This window comes from Sarcophilus harrisii, chromosome 1 (assembly GCF_902635505.1).
Source record: "Sarcophilus harrisii chromosome 1, mSarHar1.11, whole genome shotgun sequence".
Classification (NCBI taxonomy): domain Eukaryota; kingdom Metazoa; phylum Chordata; class Mammalia; order Dasyuromorphia; family Dasyuridae; genus Sarcophilus; species Sarcophilus harrisii.
Genome location: NC_045426.1, coordinates 442,438,008 through 442,459,781, shown reverse-complemented (window position 1 = coordinate 442,459,781; position 21,774 = coordinate 442,438,008). Strand labels below are relative to the sequence as shown.

The 21,774-nt window shown below is 31.6% G+C and overlaps 1 protein-coding gene across 3 annotated transcripts in view; it reads left to right on the top strand.

Moving 5' to 3' along the window:
* ZFHX4 (zinc finger homeobox 4) overlaps positions 1–21,774 on the top strand; it is a 209,052-nt gene that overhangs the window by 54,723 nt on the left and 132,555 nt on the right. The window lies entirely within an intron of this gene.

Below are 21,774 nucleotides of genomic sequence, written 5' to 3'. Positions count from 1 at the left end.
AAGCTTATAGACTGTGCTAGTGATGCAGTTTTGAATGTATTACACACCAAAGAGGAAGAAGATAGTTTTTTGGGGGGAGGTGTTTTACTTGTGATGAGACTGTTTCAGCTTTGTATTTTATAATTAATTTTGCAGGAAGGCAATCATGTTACAGAACCTAAGAGATCCTCCAACTATACATGCTTTACTTACTTGATAAGAGAGAGCTATATGATCAAAAATAAAAAGGATATTAGGGCTTTGGTAAGAAAATAAGCTTCAGGGCTATTGGTGGAATTAGTATTGAATCAATCCTATGACTCTAAGTCATCAAGACAAGTATATATTATGCTTAATTGTTTAAGAAGGAAACAAAAAGTAAAGTAATTCTTAACAAAGATTTTTTCTTAAAACTAAATTCAATTTTTAAAAGTTCTAACAGATCCTCAAATAGTTATCTACTATCCAGAGTGACTATCTAGAGCCACTGTTTCTGAGAGTTATAGATGTGGTATGTATTTGGATATGTTTTTTAGCTTGTTGATGTTTGCTTATTTCATCTATATATGACCTCAATTAACTGTACAATCTCCTATTTACATAATGGAAAAATTTTTTCTTCCCCTCCTCTTTGGACTCCCCCCTTTCAGTGGGAGATTTATCATAGCTGCACATGGGTATAACTATATGTGCTTCAGAAAAAGTCATGGAAGGCATTTCTCTGTGACTTTATTCCAGGATCTTCTCTCTGTCTCTCTTTAGAATTTGGTTGTTCATAATGTATTGAAAAACATATTTTTCATTTAGAAATAGCAATATGTTATATATAGAGCTACTCAGAACAGAAAAGTTATTCTTTTTCTGAAGTCTCTGTTAAGCTAGTGAGTCCAGGAAATGGCTAAGTATTACCTTTTTGAGCCAGTTAGTGAAAAATCAAGGGTTTCTTCTCTGACTCTTCTAGGATCATATATTGGACCCCTTTGGAACCATATAGTGCCTCATCATAGTTGCAGAAATTTGCTTTTCTTTTACATGAAGATATCAAGATATCCCTGGATAGCAGATATATAGTCTATTTTCTGATAAGCAATCTTATAGGTCCCAGGAGAATCAACTTTCCACAAGCCCTCTAGGTTGCATGCTCATCTGTAGCCTACTATAATGATTTTGTAATTTTTTTTATTTTCTTGCTATTCCAGAAAGACAGGTTCAGAGTCTATGATTTTGGAGTTTTACTTTCTAACAAAATATCAGAATTTTTATTCATAAATATTTTTCTATGATAGAGAACAACACATTTTATTTGGGAATTTTTTTTTGATCTTTAAATACTTGTAGTATCACAAACAACCAAAGCAAAACAAAGCAAATGAACATGTTCTGAATCTACTGAATTTTAACAGGCATTTGTATGGTACTTTAAGGTTTACAACATACTTGATATGCATTGTCCCCTTAGAACCTCAAAATCTGTAGGTACTATAGATATTTCTATTCCCATTTTATAGAGGTAGAAATTGAGACTCAGAAAGTTGAAATCACTTGCCCATGATTAAGGTGAAATTTAAAATCACATTTCTCCTTACTTCAAGTCCAAGGCTTTTTCCACAATACCATACTCTCTTTCTGTCACAGCCCATTACTCTAAAAGGATTTGGATGAACTACCTGCAATGAATCCCTAAGGAAGTGCTTCCAACATAAATAAGATATAAATTCCTTATCAGCCTCTATTAGCCAAAAATTCTGCCATCATTCCCACTCCCTCATCCCCCAGAATAGACATGAATTTAACTGAGACATGTGGGTATGATTGGTTAGTTGTTGTGGTTGTCTACAAAATAGTATTTACCAAAAGAAAGAGCAGATGGGATCAATTCCCATTGCTAACTAGCCAGTTCACTTAAAAAAAATCAAATTATTTCAATGAATTAATTATTTTTTCTACTGAACTGACCAATCAATTCAGTCACAACAGTCACTTGGATGTATTAAAGATTCATTGTCATAATAGTCAATTATACAATTTAATGCAACTGACATTTATTAAGCACCTGCCACACATAAGGTTCTGTGGTTCTGTGCTAGATGTTGGATATATAAAGACAGGCATGTGACAGTTCCTACTTTTGAGGAGTTTATGTTTTTGTTTTTTGTTTTGTTTTTACATTTTCCTGGCCTATAGTGAGCATTTGTTATTCCTGGATACTCTTTAATTAATATACATCTTCTACAGAAGTTCTATAGACCTTGAGGTTTGTGATTAAAGAAAGCAATAGCCTATCAATTTATGTCTATGTACTTGCATGATTTAAAGGATCTCCTGGTATAGATAATATTAGGCACATGAGCCAAGGTAAATGTGAAGAGACTTTTTAATCAAAATATAGGAGTACCACAGTAGTAGTTCTTACAAATTTAAACATCTGTGATTTTTATTTTTGAGGAGATAGTGAAATTGGAGCTACTGAGAATCAGAATATGTGATAAAATTCATTGTTATAATAGGCACCCTTCCATAGAGCATAAGTAGGGATTGGTCCCTGTGCCTTGGCCATAGGACTCTGACATTCATCTCCATTTCATAGTAGTCCACAGAGTAGAGGTAAAATCTTAGTGGATCCTCAGAGGATGCTCATATTGTGAGATAAAAATTCAATGAGAATCTTCAGATCACCTAAATTTTCAAAGAAAATCATTTTGGTGAGCTGAGAAAGACAAAATATATGGTAAAACAAAAATTTGTTTAAAAAAGTGAAGATATCATATAAGCTTCTTTATAAGCTTCATTGTATTACAAGTAAAGTTATTTCTTTGCTTTGGAAGAAATATGCTATATAGCACAATTATGGATTTGTATGTAAAAATAAAAAGTAAAAAAAAATAGAAAATAATTATGTTAGTAGCTATTGAAATTCTCACAATAGAGGAATTTGCCTTAGGGGATGACAGAGACACTATTATCATTTCCATAAGATATATTTTTTTTACCACCAAGCATGCATCTTGGGATGTTTAAGAATTATGATGTGAATTACAGGAAGAGTGTTAGTGAAGCCTAATCTCTCTTTTTTTTCTTGTATTTATAGTTTGAGACAGATGCCAATCATTATCACAACATATTTTATATTTTCCAAGCATATACACTGCTGTATTTCTTCCTTTGAATATGTCATGTATATAGACTCAGAGAGAAATTTATATGAAGTAATTTACAATGGTAAAGAATGAGAAGACACAGTTTCAAAAAATTATATGCACACTGAACTACAATGACAATATTAAAAGTATTCTGTCCCATTTGTAAAATATCTTCTATGACTATGAAAGGATGATATTTTTTCCAATTATATCTGCTTTAACCTGCAAATGGATTATGCTATAAGAACTCTTATAAAGCAGAGTAAAAAAAATAATTGAAAGCATAAGGACAGATAAGCTGAGGACATAAAGGGTTTGAACAGACTTCTTTCATCAGGGTTCATAGAACTGAAGAGAAGTTTTATTTTAAAATTCCTAGTCAGGTACGGATGAACATTTTTAACACTTAACAACATGATGCTTCTTGATTGACAGGCAATACATAGTGCATAATTGCTAGTCCACTTCTCCAGGGCCTGCAAGATTACATTTTTAATGCCCTAATATTAATAACCAGATGTGATCTTCAGCCTGCCCAAGGTCAGGCTATATGGCCAGGTCAGCCTGTTTGTCTGTGTGCATGGACTGTGAAGTCTATTCAGAATGACAGGTATAGGAAGGGGGAGGGAGGGAAGGGTAGAGTGTTAACCTTAAGACCACCAAAAGGGAAGGACCTCTCCCTGCTGGGAACAAAGACCAGCAGGAGCTGCTGCTGCCTCTTTTAGTATTCCTAAGATGTTAACAAAAGATGATGCATAGTTGAAGGAATGCTATTCACAAATGATACATTATTTTAATCATGCCATCAAAACCATTACAATTCATATGTGGGTTATTCCTTAAGCTTTTCCTCCAAATGTAATCAGTGTTTTGTGTTGGGATTGTTTTGGGTATGACTTTTACTTTCATTGGGTAATTGAGTCACAATTGGATCTATTTGAGTTTAGGGATCTGGTTTCTTCTAAAATGCCTTCATTAAAAAAAAAAATTGTACAAAAGTACCTTCAGTAGGAGCAATGTAGATTGTATAAATTTGTTATCACAGCTATAAATGCCTTAGAATTCATAGCATTCTATTTCTGTAAAACATTCATAAAATAATTCCTTTTACCTTTTCTCTTTTTTTTCCCTGGACCAAAATTCCAAAGAAGCTATTTGTTTCCTAATTGATTTTCTACGTCAGTTGTTCATTGAATAGATAAGTAGTGTCTGTGATATTTGATTACAGAGCAAGGCACCCATTTAACCTTCTGTTCTTTCCTGGCCAGGATTTCAAATACAATAGAACGTACCTCCCTTAGGCTCAGTAGGATTAGATTGCTAGCAGTAATCCCTGATGCTATGAAATAGACCTGATAGAACTTCAACTCACTTGTTTTGGATTATGCTCATGAATTTCAGCTCATCTAGCTTCATTAACCCTTTGGGGCTTGCATTGGGATATGCTAAAAACAAAAAACAATAAATAAGAACTTTGTTAATAAGTGCTAAAACAATTATTTATTAATTTATACTGTATTATTCCTATTGGAATGAGAAAGGGTACATGGCGTAAACAGTGAAGGCTTTTTAACAGTGAAGGCATTCACATTAAAAAATAATAATAATTTAATATTAGTTGTGACAAATCAGTCTCAACTTGGTTTGTCTATGTGGCAAAGTTTTTTAGAGGTTTTTGTACTCCTGAAAAGTATTGGTTTCAACGATGACTTTTCTATTCTACTCATACCTTAAAATACATTCCAAGGGTTAATAAGTGAATAATTTTGTATAGAAGAAATTGGACTAAATGTCCTCTCAGGTTCTTTCAACTTCTAGAATTTTATATGGGTTTATGAATTAGCACTTGAAAGCTCTGGGTTAAGGAAAACATGGATAACTGAAATCCATAGGAAAATCCCATTTTAGCCAGTAATTTTAATCTCTACATACCCCCACTGACACATTATCTTTTATGTGAGTTGTTACAAATAGAACTGACTGACTAGCATTTCATTTGCTCTTCTTTTTTGTTGAGTGTGAAAGTAAACAATGAAATAGTCAATTGTCACAAAACAAAACAAAACAAAACAAAACAAAACCAACAGTGGGTAAAGGATGACTACCAAAGGGGATGGATAATCCACAAACTAGAAAAACACAGCAGGATAATTGAGTTGACAGAATAAAAGAGATATATAACTTTTCTGCACAGAGCAGTGGCACTGCCTCATGTTGGTTTTTATTATTGCAGACACCATAAGCTAGACTTGACACCTCCAGGCAATCAAAGATTGTGCTACCCCCATCCTTATCCTAGCTCTCAAGCTAGTGGCTTGATATGGTTTGTTAAGAAAAACAAACACATTGAACATGAACACTGCTGGTTTTTTGGATAGTGATTACATTGAATCACTAGTCTTTTCTGTGTTGACTTTTTCAATATTATAGTCATAACTAATACTATTAATTATTGAGATGAGTGATTTAGGTTTGATCATTAGATTTACAATCCTGGTCATATTTTTTAATGTACTTTTATTTGGGAAATTTAGAACTTCAAATGTTTCCACGTTTCTATAACCCAATTGATTATATTTAAAAGTCAAGCAATATTTCAGTGCTAAATGTCACAATGCCAAAAAATAGGATATAATAATAGGTGTTCACATTTATACAAGACTTTAAAGTTTGCACAACACTTTATATATGATATGTCTATATCTATCTAAAGACCTATAAATGTACATGTTTATATATCTATAAAACTAGATCTATGATAGGCATTTCATAGATATTTAGACAGAGGTATCTTCTTCATGTTTCAAAAGTCTTAGTGTAGTTTTAAATTGATTGTGTATGTATGTATACACAAATATGTGCATATACAATATGAATATGCATATATTTGTGTGTGTATATAACAATTAATTCTTAACAGTAAGACTTTGAGGTAGACAACATTAATATCCCCATTTTAGAGATAGAGAAATTGATTCAGATAAGTTGAATGAATTTCTTAAAGTCACACAGTTAGTATGCTCTCCAGGCAAGATTCAAACTCAGGTTTTCCTGAATCTAAATCTAGCATTTTATCTGTTGCACTGCGCTGCCTCTACCTTTTCTGAATTTCTTTGTATTAAAGCATGTTATAAAGTTTTACAAAAGAAAATATAGCAATAAATGATATAAAATTCTCTAAATACCACTAAAGAATTTATACTGTTAAAATTTGCTCTTTAACCTAGTATAACACACAACATCTTGGTAGCAGAGAGGCAGTAGGGTGGGGACCTATGCTTTATGCTTTGAACCTTGATCTTTTTAAAAATCTTTTAATATATTTAAGACAATTTATTTACATTTAAAATTTAAAAACAAGAAATGGATCAATGTAAAAATGGTGAATCATAACAATGATGGTTTATATCATGTAACTTTTAAACAATATAACTTTGAAATGGACAGTTACAACTATTCTATTATTCTGCCAAACCTTAATTATTATTCCTTTTTTTATAATTTACTCTGAAAATATCTAATTTCTTGGTTTAGAAGGACAAAGACAATTTCTGCAGTTCAATTTAGTTGACAGACTATTCCAATTAATTGGAAAAGTAATCCTATGGGAGAGATGGCTTGAGGATGAGGTCTCTTGTATGCTGATTCTTATAGCCATATGATTCTAAGGCTGAAGTATTTGCCCTTTGCTAGTTTTATTATTTTACATATGCAATTTCAGTGATTTTTGTTCTTTGTTGTATGTTGTAAAATTCTATTGCATCAGCATGAACAAAACAGAAATATTATGGATGTGAACCTTTCACCCCAACACATATAACAGATTGAAAAGATCCAGACCAGGGTAACAAGAATGCTTACAGGCAACAGAGATGGATTTACAGATGACTAAAAGCTGGTATTAATAAATCTCTAAAGGAGAAGAGTAGGAGCAGAATTTACTGAAGTCTATTAAATAATGAAAGAAATAGTGGAACTGGACCATGTGCATCTTTTTACTGTTTTCAGGAAAGAAGCAGAGGGCAGTTGGTGTAACAGAAAGGAGTAAATTTTAAAGTGACAGTAGAAGCTTTTAATTTTCATTTTCATTGAGAATAACATATCTATGAAGTTCATTGCCGTGGAATATATAAGGTCTCATAATTTTAGCTGGAATTGCAAAGCCAAAAGAGAGCACAAGTATCTATCTTCCTGATTAGAAGGTCATCTCAAAACCATTATAGAAAGAAGTTAGCCTATATTATTTTAAAGAAGGAATTGGATAATTTTATATGATTTACATATGAGTAAAAAGAAAAAAGACACCAGAGAATTTGCACCATTGAAACACCATTGTATTGTTTAATCAGGAAAGAATTTGCTTGTTCAGTCAGTATCATATTGTGAATTCCTCTGTTGTGCCTGGTTTTTGGTTTTGATTTTTTCCTATTGGTAAAGCAAATCTATGTCATAAACTTGGTAAAATTAGGAGACCAGATTCCACAGACAAAAGGTTCAATTCAGTATGGCATCTGCTTTGCTCTAGTTATTTTTCCTTTTTTCATTGGTAAGCTTAGTAGACTTAAAATCTGAATGGAAGAATTCAGAGTTTCAAATGAAAATAAACTGGCATTTATATTTTTTAATCTCAGTAAGATAGAATAATGCTATCTATAAACAACACAATCAGTATATTTCCCTTTGTTGCAGGCTTTCTACCCTATAAAGAGGAGAAAACCTGCCAAATTCATTTTACTTATTTCATTTTGCTATGAATGAATATATGGTAAATATTTATTTGATATTGAAAAGAGACATTGTAAAAGTAATTTTCTTTTTCCTGGTCATCTATCAATATTATATTCATTCTTAACTCTTTTTTTTTAATTCTAAAAAATTTCAATGTACTATTTTCTACATGGAAAGATGATGAATTTTGAGTGGAATTTCTTTACTGGAGTAGGGAATAACTCCATTGATATTACGTCAATTAAGACAATAAAGGTATATTAGTAGGAAGTGACTTTGTTCAAAAGTGGTCTACTATTTAAGCATGCAATGCTTTTTTATGGGATATTTAATTAAGCTCTTAAATGTACCATATCTGCATCATTCATCAGCACTCTTATTTAGATTATTGATATTCATATGCTATGTATGTATACATAGCATAAAAAATTTAGTTCAAAACTTAATGACAATCCTATATGGTCATAATAAGTTTTTTTTTAAATGTTAAAAATGTTTTGTTTAAAAATATATATATTCTCACAGTTTTTTTTTTTTCAGAGCAGTAATTACAGCTGAGATTTTACTTAATATCTTAAAAAAAATGACAAAAGGTAGCATTAAGCAAACAAAACACAAATATTTAGTTTATCCTGTTAAAAAAGCCGAAATAAAAATGAAGCATAAAGGGAGTCAAATGAATATGTATATATGTATGTGTGTGTATATACTCATATGATCTTTTAGCAAAACAGGTAAGGGATTTAAAAGGTAGTTTTGCTGCAATGATGTCCCTTCAAAGAATTTTACATTTACTTTATTTCCAAGGCTGAAATCCTCAGAATGGAGCTGTCACGTTCCTCATTTTTCCCGCTGAGAATGAGAGTGGGTGGAGATTAAAATAATCTTCAAAGCAGACACCATTAAACTGAGTGGACCCTGGTATGCAAGCTGCTTTTCTAAAACAACAAATTTTAGTTTTTATTGTAGAAGATAACTAAATATCCACTGAAAACAGGAAGAATTTAGACCCAACTCATCTTTCTGCTAGCAATCTATAATCATTGAATGCATTTTTAAAGTATATTTACCTGCACAAAATAGGTTCTTCTGTTTGTTTTCAGTTTTACTAAAAGAACATGATTTCTAGGATCATGAATTTTTTTACGAGAAGAGAATTCTACAGAATAGTTTCAAACTGCCATCCATGCAATATATACATGTATCTAGCTATCCATCAAAATCTCTTTAAAGACAAATAACTACATTCTAAAAGGATCATTGTTATTGCTGATAATTGTTATCTTTGACAGTTTCTGTAGAGAATTCATGAACTAAAATGATACTGAGATGATCTTTGACCTTTGGAAGTGATTCCTTTGAGGTTAAAACTAAAGTTTGGGAACAAGAGAGACTAATAATAGCTAATATTTATATGGCAGTTTAAACTTTGCAAAATATTTTACATATTTTATCTCATTGTATCTGCACAACAATCCTGTGAGATAGGTGTTCTTATATTCCCATTTTCCAGATGAGGAAACTGACTGACAAAGATCAAGTGACTTGTCATAGGTCACATAGCTCATAAGTATTTGAAATGGGATTTGAACTCAAGTCTTCTTGAATCCAAGTCTAGCACCCTATCCACTGTGCCACCCAGCTGCCTCAAAATATAGTTATTTCAAATTAAATCAAACTTACCTAGTTAGTATATCACATATCATATATAAGTTCATGCTATCATTCTCTTCATCATAAGCAACCCAGGAATCAGTGGAGATTCTAAGCTCCCAATGGACTATTAGTATAATAACATTTTTTATGTAAAAGAAAAAATATTAAAGATTTATGAAGGATACATGTTGGTTGTAGCTTTGAGTCAATATTAAGGAATGAGCACTATTAAACAATGCTATAACAAAATATCTAAGCTTTCATTTTATAAAATATCTCTTTATGTCTCATAGTGGTATCATTTATGAATGGTGCCTTCTTTTTAAGTATATGCCCAAGATCTTATTTTCTTTCCCTTAAATGACCTTGATAAAAGTCACTACTCCAATTGTTTCACAGTAACATAGTCCCCAAAACTCAGCAGGGAAAGCCCTGTTAATATGAGACACATGCTAATAAGAGACTGATTTTCCATTTTTAATGTTTTATGCAGATTCCAGATGATATATCCAACTAACCACTTTAAACCTCTCAGTAAAGGTTTGGTAATAGATGTCATTATTGAAAGTCCTCATGCATGCCCCTTTGAAACAAACGATCACCTATTAGAGGGTACAGACAAAACACATTTACTTGAATGAAATGTTTAATAAAGTACATCAGGACTTGTTTTTATTAGTATTGGTCTATGAATACTTTATGTGCTAATTTAGGGCTTAGGGGGAACTTAGTCATCCTAGTACTCCAGTATGAAATAGGCATGTACCTTATTATTATAAACGCCAGTCTTTAATGTTTTGAACGTATTTATAAAACATACTTGTCCACTTCATAAAATTGAAAACATCTGTTACATATTTTGTTAGAATGTAATGGACGAAAATAGCTGGTGATAAGGCAGTCTGCCATTTTGAATGAAAATTAAGCTGAAGATGCTCTCTCCACCAGTGAGGCTGTGAAAACAAACAAACAAACCAACAAAAGGCAGATGGTTCATTTAGCTTGTAATTGTAATTGGGTGTTCATTAAAAGTGCCACACAGGCACCCTTTATTCAGCTATAGTGTATGGAAAATTTTACTTAGCAAACCTGGTCTAATAATTTTTTTCTTTAGCATAATTTGCACTGACATTTGATAGGCAGTTGATTAGAGAAGAATGATTTCTTTAGAATGAAAATTAATTATAATTTTTTCAGCTTTCATTAGCCTGCTTTTGTAACTGCCATGACTAAACAGCAGGGGTTTGGCCCTGAAATGCTGAGTATCACTGGATCATTTGCAGTGTATTCTCTCTTTAAGATGATTGAACCTTTTCATTGAAGTTTTTTCCATTTACATAAACCTAGGATTAGTGTGAAAAATGTTTCAGGGTACATTTGAAATATACTCTTATGTGGACTTAATACATACATAAAGACTGTGGACATGTATAATTCAGTTTCATTTATCTTGTCTCAGACAAATGTCAAAAGAAAGAAGAGTATACTCATTTTCAGTACTCTCAACAATATAAAAAGAGATTTTTTTAAGTTATACAAACAATTCCTCTCCTTGTCTGTCTCTGTCTATATCCATACATAAGCAATATATTTAGATGTATGTCTTATGCATATTATACACATATGCTAAGTTTTAACAACATGGATTGTTTTTCATTTTTTTTGGACTTCATAAAATTACTTGACATACACTTTAAAAGAAGGAATCTAATACTTTTTGATGGCAGTGCTGATAACAAAGATTGATAGAAGTAAGTCTGTATCCAGGAATTAAAGATTGATGCATGTAATGTAATTGAAGCAAATTATCTTAACTACTATATATTTTAGTTTGTCAAAACCAATAGAACATAGAAAATTGTTTATCTTTCAAGTATGCACAAGATTTCTACTGCTTTATTATATCATTTTCTTGTACACACACACACACACACACACACACACATTTTCCATAGATGTTGAAGGGCGTTTTTGATATGGATAAAAAAAAAATAAGGGTTTTGGTGAATTTAAGAGCAATTTTTTTAGCTTTTAAATTTAATTAAAGTAGATCCTAATTTCATAAATTAGAAAACAAAAAAGCTCTTACATACATAATTTGTGGAAAATCCCATCTTTTTGGATAAAAGAAATATTTGAGTTCAGTGAAATAGTCAATATTTTGTTGATACTAAGAAAGATCTAACTGAGCATTCTTTATGTGTATTGTTCTCCAACAATGTCTTGCTTTCAGTGATCTGAATTTTTGTAATTAGCTATGTCCAGGAAATGGTTTTAAAACTGTAAAAAAAGTCTTCTGTTTTATAACTCAATTCTTGTTCCTGCAGAATATGAACAAGACAGTGTTTATTATAGTCAGAAAAATTGTTGGCATGATTCTGCATAAGTGAAGAATCTCTGGATTGTCTCAAAGTGTTAGCTGCCCATTTGCAGACAAACAAGCTTTTAGTGTGCAATTTAGGTCAATGGATGAAGGGGAGAAGATGTGTTTAGGCGACAGATTTTAAATCACCATAATATAAATATGCTTCTCTTTTCATCCGGAATTTGCTTTCTTTCAAGGTAATTTAGTGCAGCAGACATGCACTTATGCCTGTCTTTGTAATTTTAGGGATTAAGTTAGTGAGGATTAAATGCTGACCCTTAATCTTCAATATCAACTTTAAGAGCAAAATATAATATGCAAATGGAATACATTCATTTTGTGTTTATATATTTTAATCTCTGTAATTTAGTTTTAAGAAGATGGAAACTCATCTTTGCCTTATTTATTTTGAATCCCAAAGCAAGATACCATTAAAATCTTTATCCTGCTGTCTTAGAGGATAAAATGTTTATTCTTTAGGGATTAAAACATAATTTTTTTTAAAAAATGACTTTAACCTATATGCTTTTACATCAAGTAAAATGCCATGTATGAATGATTTTAAAATGTTTCTTCAGGTGTCAAGCCAAGCATTGCAAATGTAAAAATAATTTTTTAAAACTCTGAAACATATACATATATATTATATATATATATATACACATACATGTTTATATATATAAACACATACACATACATACATATATATACTCACACACATATGATATGGTTCTGTTGTATAACTTAACTTGTTGGGTTATCAGAGGTTAATTTTAGCTTGTTCATTTTAAGTTTTTCTTTAAAGTCTGTTGGCATAGAAATCCTAAAACACAAAGCCTAGAACTTAGAGACTTTACCAGTCACAGCTCAGTCCTTTGTGTCTTTTGGTCATCTCAGGCAGTTGAAAATCACTTAAATCCAAATCTCATTTCAGTAAGTCAGTCAATAAACACTTATTAGGTAGTGTGCTGAATGCTGGGTAAACAAATAAAAACTAAAGGTGTCCCTGCTATAAAAGAGCTCACAGTCTAATGGAGGAGATAATAGTAAAAACAATATATATATATACAAACAAACTGCAGTATATATTGGAAAAACAGGGAAACATCAAAAGATGGAAGGCATCAGAATTAAGAGGAGTGAAGAAAGGGTTCCTATAGAAGATGAGATTTTAGGTAGGACTTGAAAGAGACTAGGGAAAGGAAGAAATGGAGAATAATCCTGGCATGGGGAGCAGCAGATAAAATATCTGGAGCCAAAAGAGAGTGCTCATGGAACAACAGCTCAGAAATCAGTCATTGGGTTGAGGAATGTGTGGGAAGAAAGAAGGTGTAAGAAGAAAAATAGGAAGAGGCAACGTTATAAAGGACTTTTGAACTCAGTGATCTTGGGTGTCACTTGATATCCTTGTACCTCAATCTATTGTTGTTGTTGTTGTTGTTGTTGTTGTCATCTTTGATCTGGTTTGACTCATTCTCTGAACAAAGTTGGAGTTTCCATTTTCTCAAACAGGTTTGCCAGACTTGTGTTTTGGAGTTTGAACATCTACCATAAAAATTAATCTTTTTTTTTTAATTTGGTTTCTTTTTTATTAGCTTTTGTTGCATTGATTATTATAATGTAACAAATATAGAAGGGCCTGGAGTTATAAGTCATCTGTTCCAAACCCCTTCCCTCATTTTGCAGATAAAGAACTTGAGGTTCAAAAAGATGAAGTGACTTGCTTAATGTCATATGAATAACAACAGTTAGCAAAACTAGAATTCACACTCAGAACCTCTGATGCAAGAACTAATACCCATTTCAGTGCTCAGTATTGCTAAAGGTAATATGGAGTACTATGAATTTGATTAGAAAGAAAAGCAAACAATATTGACTAATAGCTTCAGAGATATATGTAGACAATTGTGAATAGAATTGCATTGATCAAAATCCAGCATTCTATGTCAGATAAAAAAATTATTGTAAGAGGCAGCTAGATGATTCAGCGGATGGTTCACTGGCCCTGAAGTCAAGAGGATCTGAGTTCAAATGTAACCATGAACACTTTACACTTTATTAGCTATGTGACCCAGGGAAAATTACTTTACCCTAATTGTCTTGAGAGAGAAAGAGGCAGAGAGACAAAGAGAGAGAGAGAGAGAGAGAGAGAGAGAGAGAGAGAGAGAGAGAGAGAGAGAGAGAGAACATTGTATTGATGGCATCTGTAAATAATAAGAAATTCAAAATGTAGAATTTTGACTTAATTTTTTCCCCTCCTCTCAGGAACCTATCTCAACCTAATTACCATAAGGAGAAAGTACCAACCTTTTGAAATCATTAGCTCAATTATAATCATCCTTATAATTTAAACACTTATTTATTGAACTTTAAAAAATGCTTAATCCCCAAGCTGACACAGCTGATGAAGTGATTCCCATTCCAGTATTTTAATTTTTATACAACAGAAACATATTTCTATATGTATAATTATATACATTTGTATAAATGCCTATATACAACATAATGTATGTATATGTACCTGGTTTCCCCCAACTTAGTTGCTTGGTTTCATAATTTTTTTTCAAGATCAACATGGTGTTTTTTTTCCTTTTTTTTTTTTGGAGGGGAGGGAAGGGAGCAATAGAGATTTAGGATTAAGTGACTTGTCCAGGATCACAAAGCTAGTAACTACTAAGTATCTGGGGTCAAATTTGAACTCAGATGCTCCTTACTTAAGGGCCGATGCTCTATCTACACTGCTCCATGTAGCTGTCCCATTTTTAAAAAAATTTTAATCCTGCTTATACAGAAATGATAAGAGGCTTTTATTGACTACCTAGACATGTCATGTCATAAAATATTTTGTTAATTTACTAATGACTAGACAAAAGCATGATTTTTAGAGATGAGTACTATAACAATATTTTTCATTTTGTTGGGTTTCTATAATATATTGGGAGATTAGATATTCCATTCTGAAATAGTGGTCATGATTTTATGAAAATAGAAATTATTATTTTATGAAAATATGATATAGTCATCTTTAATTTGCTTTAATTTGCCCCATCTTTTCAAGTATTAACACTTATATCAGGTGGATGTAGACTCTTAAAAATTATAGATTTGGACTCAGAAAGCTCTTCATTGACCATGTCTTCTGATTGCTCCCCAAATCATTAATCCTATTACAACCTATCCAACAAGGGATCGGACTCTACTCAAAGATTTCCTATTAAAGATCCCACTCCAAGCATAACCTCTCTCTACCAATGAAAAACACAGGAGGATGAAGTACTGCTGGCAGACAAATGTTCTAAGTATAAGCATAAAAGGGAAAAAGCAATGGCTTTGGAGTTAGGAATGTTCAAATCCTATGCTAGACACTAACTACATAACCTTGTGCAAAACATTTAACATTCGTGTAACTCAGTTTCCACACCTGTAAAATGGGGATAATAATATTGTAAAACAAATTTCATGTCAGTGAAAAAAGATGAATTTATCAGTCTGAGTCAAATTTATAGCTGAAACAATTGAAAAATTTTTTATAACCATTCAAATAGATACTGCATAAACTTAGACTTAATCGAGAAGATGAGTTGAAACAAAGAGGGAATTGGCTACCAGAAAGACACAACAAGAAGAAACAATGGTACAATAACCATAATAAAGATTGGTGTGGTACTTTTAGGTTGGCAAACTGCCTGCATATATTATTTCACGACTAGAGACATAGAGAAGGTGAAAATCTGAAAAGAGAAGGGAGAGGAGGGCTGATAATGTTGATCTAGTGATAAGGAAGAGGAAGAAGTGTAATTGAGCGTGATCCAGTTCTACTGTCAAGAACCTCTTTGAGATTGCCATTTGACTTTTTTTTACCAATTTGAGAAACATTGAGAAACCTTTTTCCATTTTTATTGCTTTGAAACTGTGACTTATCCTTTGGGTGCAGCACTGAAAACTGTCCTTTTAGACAATGACTGTGCTACCATTGTGATCATCCAGAATGAATGATTCTATAAAGGGAATGATTGAATCCATTCTCATTTCTCTATCAACTGTCCATCACAAGGAACTGAATTCTTTTAACAGTCCAATTGTTTAGACACTACATATGCCACCACTTGCAAGTATAATCTTATCAAATTAAATTTAATGAAAAACCTAATAAACAAAAATGAAATCTTATTCACAAATAGGCAGTAAGGCGACAGGGAGAAGAAATCTTGAGCTTTTTGCTTTATCATGAGCACTTCTGCCATAAATTCTTGCTAATTGCAAAATCAAAATAAACATACTTAATTGAACAGTATTGCGGGTCAATAAAATCATTGACTGAGTACCACTTGTGGTAAAAAACAAAACAAAACCAAAAAAACAAGTGATTTAATTGTCTCAAGTCCCCTAGGGCCTTTTGGATATTACCTTTAATAGTGTGTTCCTAAAATGGAACTGGTAGGGACCAAAGGCGCTCATCAGCCTACCTAGTTTGATCTCTTAAGGTATGTTATTCCAAGATATTTTGAAATCTATTTCTATTTCCATGTTATGATGATGATAATGATGCCGCTGAAAACAGGAACCTTTATATATAACTGTGTCCTATAATTCTTGTTACAGAATTTCTTTGCTCTTTATTTCAAATGACAAACATTCTACTTCATATTGACTCCCTTTGCATATACATACATTTGTATACACAGCTATAGTATCTGTTTCATTGGGTTATAGTGATATTTAAATAACATTATATTATGTACTTTGCAGACTTTAAAGTCAAATAAAAATATCAGTTATTATCATTATTACCATATATATGCATGTATGTCATGAAATTCACATTCCTGATGTCTTTTCTCTCCCTTCCTTGTTATATATCTATATCTATATCTATTTATCTATATGTATATATATATATAGGAAGTCATACATATATACATATAAACCAAAAAAGGAGATAGAGAAAAATAATATTCTAGGTAATAAAGCAATAAAAGTAATAGTCTAGATAATAATAAGCATATATTTATACACATACACAAACACACCCACACATATGTAATCTATTGTAGAGTATGATGAAGGCAAGGTCAGGATTAGGTAAAATTCTATGAAAAATATAAACGAGGAGAAATATTTTTAGTTAAGGGACCAAAAAAAGGTTGTGTAGGATTAAAGTTTCAAGGAAGAGGTTGTGCCTGAGATGAGTCTAGAAATAACAGAAGGATTTCAAAAGATGGAAAGGTTGAGGGTCTAGAATCTAGGTATAGATTAAATCTAGGTATAGATTAAAGAATAAAAGACATAGAGCAGTTCCAGGAAGGCATGAGATGGCTTGACTCTTCATGGACTGGGCTGGCTGCAAAAAAACATGATGGGAAAAGAAGGCATTTTCAGATGACAAAAAGGTTAGTAGTTTGTCTTGGAATAAGAACATAAAATAAAGTGAGGCTGGAAAAGGTAGGTTGGAGCAAGTCGCAACATATAGCACATTATTTATACCGATTTAAGATATATAAATTTCAATTTCTAAAAGAGTAAAAAGTCATTCTCATTTTAAGTTATAATATAATTTAAGTGCTGATGATACTCTTACAAAGGTAATTGCCGATTTTGAAAGAAGTCAAACACATTTCCTCCAACACGCCCAGCAATGGAACCTGGGTTAAGGAATTCATGTAAATTTGTTAGATGGTAAATTCTTTGAAAAGCAGATAATCTTTTATTCCTTTTTTGTGTTCTCAGAGTTTAGCCAAGTGTCTGGCACATAGTAGGTGCTTAATAAATGTTGATTGATGATTAATTCATTAAAAACCAAAGCAAAGACCTTTAGATCATATTTCCAACTACTGTGGCTTATTTAAAGTATGTGACTCAATGGAATTTAATGAGAGTGCTACATAAAGTAATTGGGATGTGATTAAAAAGAGGAAGCAGTAGTGTTAACATGCTGAAATGAAAGCACAAATGTAAAGTGTTTTATAAACATTAAAGCACTTCATAAATGTCAGCTACTATTATTCAGCTCATCTTTCTCAATGGGGTTCAAATAGAAACAGTCCTGGGATAAATCATTTGGTTAATTTTTCTTTATGTTTCATCTTCTAAAGACTATTGTAAAATTGGATGAAATAACTGCTTTTAGTAATTCATTAAAAATATTGCAAGTTTATCTTCTCTAAGCTCATTGAAAGCATCTTTGGGGCAATTCAAGTAACAGACAGAACAAGGATAATATGTATTTCATCCTGTTTCCACATGGTTTTGATTTCTGTCATTAGGTCTTTATATTTTGGAAACTTTTTATTTCATGTAGTTTAGGGATTATGAGTATGTGTTGGGATGGCAACATTTATTTTGAAATATTCTTTAACATTTTATGTATCAATGTTATATCATTTGTTGTTGCCAACAGTCTTTATCTCTGAGACTTCTCTGGTTTTGTTGCACTTCATTTGTTGAATACTTACAAAAATTCTTTGGTCTGTATTTGAAGTTCAAATTTGTTATGTTAGTTTATGAAATGCTGAAAGTGTCTGATGTATTGATTGTTATTTTTTATTTCCTATACTTTTAACATTTGACCATTGAAACATATTTGATGATATCAGTCATTAAATTAGCATATATTAAATACCTATTGTGTACTAACTACTGTGGCAAGTAATAGAGAGAAAGAAAGAAAGAAAGAAAGAAAGAAAGAAAGAAAGAAAGAAAGAAAGAAAGAAAGAAAGAAAGAAAGAAAGAAAGAAAGGAGAGAGAAAGAAAGAAAGAAAGGAGAGAAAGAAAGGAAAGAAAGAGAAAGAAGGAAGGAAAGAAGGAAGGAAGAAAGGAAGGAAGGAAGGAAGGAAGGAAGAAAGGAAGGAAGGAAGGAAAGAAGGAAGGAAAGAAAGAAGGAAGGAAGGAGGGAAGCCATTCTTTAAAGAAACTTGTAGTCTAATGGGAGAAACAACATGTTACAACTACATGCAAACAATATGCATGTGTTAATATACATATATATCTGTAAATGTGTTTGTGTAAATATATGTATACACTTGCTGACTGATGCAATAATATGGTCAGAAGTAGTTACTGAACATAACTCTCTCAGTGCATTTTTTAGGATAGGAGGACAAAAAGTTGTGGGGGGTGGTTTTTTTGACTTTCATGTCTATCTTGGGTCTATTTTGGCTAATTTCATAGAACTTTAAATTTTAATCTAGTAATTCTATTGTAATTACTCAAAGTCAACAATATCTTAAAAGAGTCAATCCAAATGACCATTTTGTTTACAGATTTTTTTTCTAAAGTCTGTGCTGAGGGTAAATCTGAGAACAAATGAGATATAAAAACTCTAATCTAGTTAGTATTCCCAGATCTCCAGTCATAGCTATGATACTTAGAAATCAAAGTTGACTGTTTTATGAATCTGTATTCTCAAAGACAATATGGCATGAGCTTCCAAAGATATATAAATTGACATCAGCTGCCATCAATTGTCAGGCTATATCTTTTTTTTTTTTTAATATATCACAAAAGAAATTCCTTAATTTGCAAATATGCATGAAAAAATATATAATCCTTAGCTGCCAAGGTAAAGTCTTTTATTTGCCTGTCTTAGATGACTGATTATAAATGGTAGGTTTGGGAAAACTGCTTGAAATGAATTATCTATTAGTAGCAATGTATAATATATTGGTTCACCTTTTTTCTAGCTGCTAAAATCAGAAATATGATTCAAATAAAATCATTTTAGTTTGTCAGTTCTATTACTTATATTTCTTTAAAAAGTGGAAGATGTATATTTAAAACCCTAGATTTTCTAGAGATACCAAATGAAAGAATTCTTGTTGTGTGTTGCATAGTAAACAAAATTAGGAGGGAAAGGGGCCTTTTAAAAATTAGATAAAAAAAATTTTCTCTCTTGCCTTTGGAGAAAAACACAAAATTTCATATATATTATGAGTAGCAATAGGTAAAGCACATTTTCAATGATTCAAATACTATTCTTTGAATTTTTACTGAAAAATGAAATTTAAATTACATTAATTACTACATAATGATATACAAATAAACACTATAAATTGTAGGGGGAAATTACTTCCTCTTATGAGGAAAAATTAATTTAGCACATTGGTCTGTACTTAGATATGAAGTTCAAGTATACCTTACCAATGTGGCTATTTGACAAAATGCCAACCATAGTATTGCCAAAGGTAAAGCATGACATTTATTTCTTTAAGCTCAATAGTAGTTACTGGTAACATATGTTTTTAGGGTGTCAGTCCTGATGGAATTTTCTCATCTGGCCATCATCCAAGTAATGTTGGTATGTGATGTGTTTAAAATACTTTAAAAATAAATTAGACTTACATTTTTTTCATGATAGAAATTCTCAGCAGAGCATTAGAGCAAGATTCACTCCCCTCATAATTTTTATAAGTGCAATTTCTCAAAATTAGAGTTTTAATTTATTCTTAAAAAAAGAAAGACTTTGACATAAGTGTCCTTTTCATGCTTCGATTTAAAAAAATAGAAAGTAAACAGAACTCAAATTTATTATTTGCTTGTGTGGCTCGAAATAAAATAGCTGGTCATGATTAAAGGAGTTTTCCATATGGCAATATAAAATTTATAGAATAAAACTGAGTCTACAACCATCTTAAATAGCTATGGTAAAGCCAGATAAAATGAAGAGATTTTGTTTTGTGTTTTTTTCTATATAATATGCAAGTAGAAAAAAACTAAAATATCAGTTCTTTCTTTGCTATCTAATTGTTAGTAATTTGGTTCAATAACATTATTAGGTCACATTTGCTTCTGCTGTGTTTATGCAATATAGATACATACATGTATATATTCTATATGTGTATATGCATACACATATAATATATCTATCTCCTATTTACTTTCTTACCTATACTTGACACTTCAATGAATTTATGTTCTCACCAATGGAGATAGTCTCTCCAATGGGGCACATTTGCATCTTTTCATGCTGTGTAACTCTGACCATGTCCAATAAATGTTTCACAGGGGATCTCAGTGAGTTTGTTAAGAGACTCCACCCCCACACACACACACCTTTTCTATAGTCAATGTGTACCAGTGAAGCACAAAGGCCATCCCCCTGTTATTTCTCTTCTTTCTAGTTATCTGCCTCACTGTGTTTAATTTAAAAATAGATTTTATTGGTACTTTGTGTTTTAACTTAGGGCAGCTAGGTGGTATAGTGGATAGAGTGCTGGGCCTGGATAGTTTCTTGAATTTAAATCTGGTCCCAGACACTTCCTAGCTATATTTGACCCTAGGTAAGTCTCTTAAACCTGTTTCCTCAGTTTCTTCATCTGTTAAAATGAGCCGGAGAAGGAAATGGTAAACATTCCAATATCTTTGCCAAGAAAACCCCCCAAAATGGGGTCACAAAGAATTGAACATAATTGAAAGTGATATTGAATAACAATAAAACAATGTTTTACCAACAATCATTTCTGTTTGGGGAGTGAGAGAGCTCTCTAGATGGAATACTTCCCTTGTAACATGAAAGATAATTAAGTAAAAACACCAAAAATATTGACTACATATGACTATATGTATGATATTTTCTTTTAGTTCTCTTCCTGCCACTCTGCCTTTAGGAAGAATATATTTTATTTTATTTTCTCTATTAATTTCAGTTCTTTTTTGGTTTTTTAACTACTCTTTATCCATCTTCCTTTTTTTTTTTGAGCTTGTCATTTACATTGTTGTTAGTCTCTCTTTCTGTTTCTGTCTCTCTCTGTCTTTTTGTCTGTTTCATACATATACACACATCCACACCCACACATATACATACACATATCAAGTTCCCTTGGTTCTGCTTATTTCACTCTGTATCAATTCATACAAATATTGCCATGTGTTTTTATCATTTCTAACTACAAAATCATATTCTATATATTC